This window comes from Accipiter gentilis, chromosome 24, assembly GCF_929443795.1.
Source record: "Accipiter gentilis chromosome 24, bAccGen1.1, whole genome shotgun sequence".
NCBI lineage: Eukaryota > Metazoa > Chordata > Aves > Accipitriformes > Accipitridae > Astur > Astur gentilis.
This window is the reverse complement of record NC_064903.1, coordinates 1,848,924-1,857,052: the sequence shown is the minus strand read 5'-3', so window position 1 is coordinate 1,857,052 and position 8,129 is coordinate 1,848,924. Positions and strand designations below refer to the sequence as shown.

Genomic DNA, 8,129 nt, shown 5'->3' with positions numbered 1-8,129 from the left:
CCACGGCCAGTTCATCCCCTTTACCCGGGAGGGGACCCCCAGGGAGGGACCCCCGAGGAGGGGGGGACCCCCCCGGGGAGCGGAGCCCCCCGCCGCCCCGACCGGCGGCCGCTGTCCAGGGTGCTGATGGCCCGCGGGGGCGTCCGGCCCTGCCCTTGGACCCCACGGGTGGGTCTTGCCCACGGGTGGGTCCTGCCCACGGGAAAGGGCCGATGCCCACGGGAGGGGACCGACACCCACGGGAGAGGGCTGACAGCGGCATCCTGCCTCAGCTTTGCCCCATTCTCTACTGGTCAGGGGTTCTCTACGCCCAAGTGCTTGCGCCCCGTTGATTTCTGCCGTGGGATTGTAGCTATCGATCGATCGCTAACACGGATCCTGCCTGGCTCCACACCGCAAGTGTCCTTTCATTCACGGAGCTTGCTACCGTAAATATGTTTGTGGAGAAATGTTTCCTTTTCTTCATTTTAAGTGTCGTTTATCTTGGAATGGCAGTAGAAAGAAGGACAGTGGGTCTTTTCTTATTCAGCCTGAGAGGAGACGTTAGGGACTTTGGTGGCACCATATTAATCACTGAATGCCCTCAGTGTCACACAAGCTGGTCTATAATTTTCACAGGCCGTTTTTTTTCCCTTGGCTCTTTTAAGTCCTCGCTTCCCTTGCCAGGGGTTTGGCCTCCTAATTTTTTAAGGATATGAAACTTTTGCTGTTTGAAATTGGAAATAATGAGTGAGATACTTTCCTGGGCTAGGATACTGGAGGCATTTTCAGGGTCCCAGGCTTTTAGAGGAAATATCATGAATGAAAAAAATCTCAGGTATGCCTTTAGCTCCTGGATGCTCTGGAAAAGCCACTTACTGCTTCAACTGATAAGGGGCCCAATAAAAGGAGAGTTGGACCCTACCAGCCTTACTGTGCCTTCCCTTCCTAATTTTACACATCATCTGCTGAAAGGTGTCAGGATTGCATATGATGGGACAGCCAAGACATGAATGAGGTTTAGAAGGGTGTCTGGATCTCGGGGACAAAATGTAGCCTAAAACCCAACTGAAAAGCTCTTTTTTTTCTGCTCCAGCACCAACCCGTAAACGGTGCAAGTTCCCTCCTCTCCTGCTCAGCTTCACTGCTACACGGCATCACTTCTGCAACATGGTGCAGAAGGCATGGAAATGAGAACATTGGAAAAATGTTAGGACACTGAAACCACTGATAATCCACTGAGGTGCATTGTTCCTTCCACTGCAGCCCGTCTTGGTTCTGTCACACATTTTTATTCCCTAGACAAATGTGAAGCTAACGGCTGACTTGGAAGGCACTGGCTCTGTGGGTTTCCAGCTCTTTGGGCTGTGAAATACGGAATGACTTTTTTGGTGATCTCACACCTGATTCGAACCAAGGGAAACTAGAGGTTTGTCATGGAAACATAGCAAGTATTTGACATCTGTTGCTTAATGGAGAAACACTGGTGTTTAACCACACCCAGACTTTGCTGGCTAATAGCTATTGTTCTCACCGGGAAAAAGAGCCTGCTAGGTTCAATGTAAATGTATGACCCTGGGGAAATCACTGGCCACAGGCCAGCCTTCTAGCTGGCCCTGTCCTAGCCTCTGCTGGGTTCCCCATCTATTGGAAAAGCCTCTGTATTGCATATGCTCAGATTAAAACTGAAAACCTGATGGTCTACATAATGTAGCATTAAATCTTTATGCAGAAAATGAATTTACTTCAGTTCTTTATTCAGAAAGATTCAGTGTGAATATGCTAGACAGTATGAGAGAGTACATTAACAGGTGGGCAAACACTTTTGCTCTGGCTGGGAAGTTCTCTGCACAGACCACTACCAGCAAGCTAAAAAGGAACCGGCCCACAATCCTTCTTGCCTGTCTAGTCCCATCTCAATCACCCTTGCAGAAGGCAACCCTCACTTCTGCAACGGATTCTGTATCTGTATCATGATCATATTGGAAACAAGTCGTTTGGATCAGCAGTCACAGTATTTGTTTAATGTACAGAGGAGTATTGCATAGTTCTCCATCCCACTGTTCAGAAAGGATGCAGGTAAGAAAGCCTTTCTGTGAACGGCTACTCAGGAGCACAAGTACAGATTTCATCCCGGCTGGAAAGATGAGTCTCAGTAAGCTTTCCCTCCTCTCAGGGGAGAGAAACAGGAATTTCCCAATGTGAGTCACAGCGTGTATGTGCCCAAGTCACCATCCAGAGGTCCCCATCTCTGCACGGACTATAGAGCCAATCTCTGGTGAGCCAGCTCTGACTAGATGCCTGGGTGACCTGCACAAAGCCAGGAGGGATGATGTGGCACAGCCCTAGGATTGGCAGGGATCACCTCACGGGAGGTGTAGGAGGTAGGTATGGGACTGATGTAGGGTTCCTCACCTACCAGTTGCCTTTAATTCAGAAAAGACACAGAGGTTTTAAGGGTACTTGAACCATCCCTTGCACACAGAGAAGTGGCAAACTCTTCCCAAGTGCTGGAGAAATGGGAGGCTTTTACTGTAAAAGAAAAAAAATCCCTCTCTGCCTGAGAGTTTTGCAGGCAGTGCTGTTTCCAGTAACTGATAGATTTTTCATCTGGCCAGCATGACTAACTAACCAATGATCCAATAAGTGCCCAGAAGAGCACTAAGAAAAGCACACATTTTGCAGTTGAACTTCCTCTTCTTCCCAGACTCAGCGGTTAGGCATTCTGCACAGAAAAACTTTGAATGCAGCTTTAAAAAATATCTAGACACAGTTTCTTCTGGGGAACCAGCTTCCAAATGATACCCCAGGATTCTCATAGATTCCCATGGGATTTTTTTTGTATTTGTGGTGGCCTTTCAGCTACTCAGACAGCACCAATCATGAGTTGAAATTTAATCTGTGTACCAATTACTGACACAGACACACCTCCTGCCTCATGGGCTCCTTCGGTATTAAAGCGCCTGTTTTGACTTCAAGGGGTGGGAACTTTCCTGTCATTGGAAATCAATAGTAAAGCACCAATGAAGAAAGGAATCAGAGTTTCACCAGGGCAAGTCCCTTATCAAAAACCCACTTGCTGTTCCCTCACAGGCTGCAGGCCAGCTGGGAACTATCTGACAGATTCTCCAGGTTGTCCACCATAGTGATGATGGCTTCTATTTTTTCTTCTGGAAGCACATGAGAGGCGTTGGATCGAAACTTCTTCAGGAGCGATTCTTTGCTCAGAGGCTTCCTCCAGTGCCCATAGAAAGTGTCACATTTGCCCGTCAGGACATCCCCGCTGTGCAGGAGCAGTGCCACCTCTCCGTACATCTTGTCAAAGTTGGCCACATTATCTTCGGGGTGCTCCACCACCACTTTGTCCAGCAGCTCCCTCACCTCCTGCCGGTGGATGCTGCTCTCCGTGAAGGAGCTGAGGCCCACTTCACCATCCAACAGGGCAGTACAGGCATTGAATTGGAAGGAGTGTCTAGCCTGGTGTTCAGAGCTGGGGAAAGGCCGATTGATGTACTTCGACACTGGGATCTTCAGCACAATGGTGCGGATCAAAGAGGGAGAGAAGGACCCTGCGTAGTTGATGAAGAGGTTCCGGACAGACAAGGCAGCATCCACCACCCAGTGCATCCCCAGGTGGGCTGGGAATCGCTTGAAAGCAATATCCTGCTTCTCCAAGAGGAATTCATGATGGTCACTTGGTGTGGACAGTGGTTTGGGTTGATAGACACTGTAGAAAGCACTGAATCCAGAGCAACCAGGGATATCATCCAGAATTAAGGGGTTAGCCTCCATCCCTCGGGCGGCCAGCAGTGCTGCTTCCAAGCCCAGCCGGGTAGCGTTTCCGATATGCAATGGCTTGGCTTGGGTGGCAGCGTTTGCCATGGGTGCCCCTGCAAGCGATGCGGCAATGCCCAGAGCGTGCCCGCACTGGGCCGTGCTGAGAGACAGCAGTTTTGCGGTGGCCGCAGCACTGCCCATGGTACCGACCACTGAGGGAGGGTGGAACCTAAAGGGGAAATTGCAGATGTGAGCATCCCTGCCTGCTTGGCGGAGGGAGAACACAAGCACCTCACCTACCAGGCCTGCCTATGCGACTGGAAATGAACTGCCAAGTCAGCCAGTGGAAATCCTTCACGGCTCTGGTGCAGGTGGGATTCAACCTAACTCAAAATTTAGCCATCCAGAAACTACGCATCTACTTGAAACCTCATTGGAGACAAGAGGGTAAGCTCAGCATCTCCAGAAAGCAAATGTTAATTTTCCCTAAAAGTAGGTGGCATGGCTTGGGTCCATCCAGCCAAACTTCCCCCCACCCAGACAAATAAGGTGGCGTCATCCAACGTGCCCAAGAGTAACAGTTCCTGGTTGATGCTATTCCTTGGACCACACCAGGGCACTGCCTGGTGAATGGCAGTTGGCACAGGCAGAAATTGTGCCAAGGACTGTGCCCAGAATTAAGCTGTCTGCATGGTTGTGGGCCACTGCCTGTCCTGTGCTCTTGCCCTGGTTAGTTTAGATGACGACACTGTAGACTCAGTGGTAGTCCTCTTGGTGGTTATTTTTGAGGCAAGATCACTGGAGGTCACCAAATGAATATGTGGTGCCTCATCAGCTCTGGCAGAACTGGCATTTTGCTCTCAGTAGGGGTTTACCCTGATCTTGAGTTCAGCCGGACTTAAACAAACATTTTGAAACCCTGAGCAGGCCTGTCAACAGACTCACCAACCCTCTTCCTACTCGGGGAAGAAAAGGAGATTTACCTTTTTGGAATGTCGTGAGCCTCAGTGGAGAAATGCATGAGCCTTCCTTGCACTTCCAGGCCCACATTAAACGCCAGCAGGAAATCCATGCCATTGGGTTTGGTGCTTGGAGGTAGCATCTGGGAAGCTGCCAGAAGAGCTGGCAGAACAGCCCCCGATGGGTGAGTAGCAGGGTGCCAGGTATCATCGAAGTCCATGGAATGAGTCTGCCAGAGAAATGGAGATAAGGACGTGCTGGTGTGGGGGGCTGGAAGCTGAGGGAGCTAGGGGTCCTTGCTGATATTGCTGAGCCTACGTCTGTAACAACATTCACCGAGTCACCTGGTGCTCCCCACGGTGGCTGTTTGGTCCCTCTAAAAGCAGTGTGCAAGACTGGAGAGGAGCCCATGACTTCTTGTCCCCCATTACCCCTCCCAGTCACCAGTTTGCTTTCTGTAATACTAGCTAGTGTCTTTGAAGGCACCACAAAGCAGAGCTTCTCCTGGAAGAGCCTGCCTTACCGCAACTCCGTTGGTGAACGCAGCCAGCGTGGGGGAGAGCTTTACGCCTGGCTTGCCATAGACAGAGCTCACAGCAACTGAAGAGTACAGCTCCTGTGAAAGGGAAGGACATTCAGGTGAGGATCTCGAGTGAAGCAGTGGTTGTGTGATGCCAAAACACCCTTCTACTGCAAGGCAGGAGTCCTACGTCAGCCTTGAAATAAGGCTTTGGTTGTGGTGGTGGTGTCAAGGTGGGGATCACATAACTACAAGGTAATATGGGGCTTCTCCTACCCGGCAGTACCGCAGAGCGATATCGAACACATGCGTTGTGCTGCCCACAAGGCCAACCCCAATGCTGTCGAGGATCATCCTCTTGCTTCTCTGACGGACAGTCTTGGACAAGTGCTCAGGTCGTACTGCATGGATGAAGGAGGCAAAGCTGCTGGTCACCGTCTCCTCTGGAGCACTCCTGGCCACCACTGCAGCACCAAGAGAGAAGGGAGGGGGTAAAGACACATGTGGGCCATGTGCTGACAGCTCACAGGTCTTCACTCTCTGGTCTCACTGAATTTATTGAAGGGCAAAGGCAGCTGGAGAGTGCAGGATCTGCCCAGCACGCCCCTTGGGTCATAAGGCTGCGTACAGCCTTACAGATTTGGGAGGTGACTTATGGCTTCCCTGTGCTGTCCCAGGCTGTAAGCCTCACCTCGAGAATGCCATTTGGGCCCAGAGTCACCTCCTGTGGCTTCAGGCACTTGGCGGAGTCTCAGAGAGGAGCACCATGGCTCCAGGTTCCCTCTATAGACAGTGGAGAGATGCTCCTGGATCCAGGACTGGCATCTTCTCCGAGGGGAGGTGCCACTTCTCCCCCACCGCCAGCACAAGGAGCCCAAAGCGAGCAGGCTGGTGTGAATCCTGTCCCTCTCCATGGGTTTTCAAGGGTCCACAGCATGTCCTGTCTGTTACTGCCTTCACGTTCTGTAAGGGCTGCTCGGTGCACCTCCCGGTGTGGCTTCAGGAAGGTCCAAGTGAAGCAGTTTCAGGGCTCAGCCACATCCCCCCACCCTGGGTTTCAAGCAACCATCTTTTGGGGAGTCAATACAAATTATGTCCCTTTATCTGGAGAAAAGGCAGAGCAGGTGCCCCACTACATTCCCAGCAGTGCTGTGTTGGGAGTGGATCACATAAACCCCAAACTTCCTATAGCTTCCATTATTTTTTGGCAAGCAGGACTAGACCCAAAGCCTGGATTTATCCAGAAGTTTGGTCCTACAAGGCACCAAGGTGTCTTAACTCAGCCAGCAAAGCTCTTAAGCCCTATGCACTCAAAAGGATACTAGTGCTGGAAAAAAGTCCTTTGTGTGTTCTTTCATAGTTGAGCTCAGCATATCAGAGGATTCAGCCTATGCTTCAGAAGGGGATTAAACCAGAAGACCTCCTGAGCTTCATGTTTGAAGGAAAGTTTTTCCTGTCTCTGAAAACACCTTTGCTGGTAGACAAGAAGCAACACATTGAACTTCCCAAGGCAAAATCAGTGTCCGTATTTATGACCTGTAAGGTAGAGCTGGCCAGGCAGCACAAGGTACTGGCACTTTTGGACTTGGAATTCACCATTTCCAAATCTGTGGAGGTGTTAAAATTTTGCGGAATTGGATTTCAGTGACAAATTGCTTTGTTTTGATGAATTTATAGTTCATAGAATTGTAATTATTATGATCCATTATAATTTATAATATAATTTTGAGAGTGCACGTGAGAGCAGGAAAACTATAAAATTCAATATAGCTAACATTTGCATGATTGCAAATCCATATTTATATACGCACATATATATGTATGTGAGGGATACACACACACATGCACACAGATAAAAGATGGCGTTAATGTCCAAATGAAACTAATCACATGAAAAATCAAGATGAGTGAAGCAAGAAAATAAAAATACTTTGCTTCAACATCTTACAGGAAACCTCATCAAAATCAGGAGGTACATATGACACTTTATTTTTTAAACAGAAAATATCCCAATTAAAAAAAAATTACTATTCCCTAATTTCACTAGCTTGTATTCATTCTTAAATGTCATGCCTACTGACTCACAGTTTGCTTGCAAATATATTTGGACTCACCTAGATCCTAGGAGTCTAAAAACCACTTGTAAACACAGCTGAGAATGTCATCATTGCTGTGACTCACTGAAATAAAATTCACTCCTTGCAGCGGCTCTATGAAATATATTGATATAGGAATCTGTAACACTCAGCAGTTTGGAAACCTTCTGCTGACAAAAATCCGTGTCCTCTCTGTGTACTCGGAGAGCATCTTCAGTATAGCACAAACGAAAGCACCAACACCCTCAAGGAGAAGGAAACAGTGAAGTCAAACTAGATTGGAGAGGCTGGGGGAAAATCTGCTCTAATCACACTGCACCCATAAAATCATGATTGCTTCCTTCCTGTCATCAAATGCTCTTTGTCTCTTCAGTAGAAAGTGATATTTTTTAACCCTTCAGTTAAAAGCATTTCATGACGCCAGTGGTTTTGTCCTGGTATGGCAGCTGTGCCGCAGAACTTAACAAAAAAAAAAAAAAAAAAAATTCTGTCCAAGACCAAATAGATCTGCATGGATTATTATTATTTCTCTTGTTCTCAAGTGTTCATTAAGTAACATTCATTGCATGTATTGTACTAAAAACACATTTTAAATAAGTTAATAGACAAACTTATAACAGACCAAGTGGCTACACCACAAAGTTCTGCTTAATTTGTCTGAGCAGAGAAGCTGTAGACTTGCAGTGCTGGAGAAGACAGCACACTGGCAATGAGACACGGAGAATGGTCCGCAAATCACTGCAAGCAATGCTAATAGCAAGATCAGATGTAATAAAGAAGTAATGACAAATGGAGGA

General features: G+C 48.3%; 1 pseudogene; it reads right to left on the bottom strand.

Annotated features, from left to right (window-relative positions):
• Positions 1–3,066: 3,066 nt before the first annotated feature.
• Positions 3,067–7,655, bottom strand: LOC126050236 (cis-aconitate decarboxylase-like; annotated as a pseudogene).
• Positions 7,656–8,129: the final 474 nt, after the last annotated feature.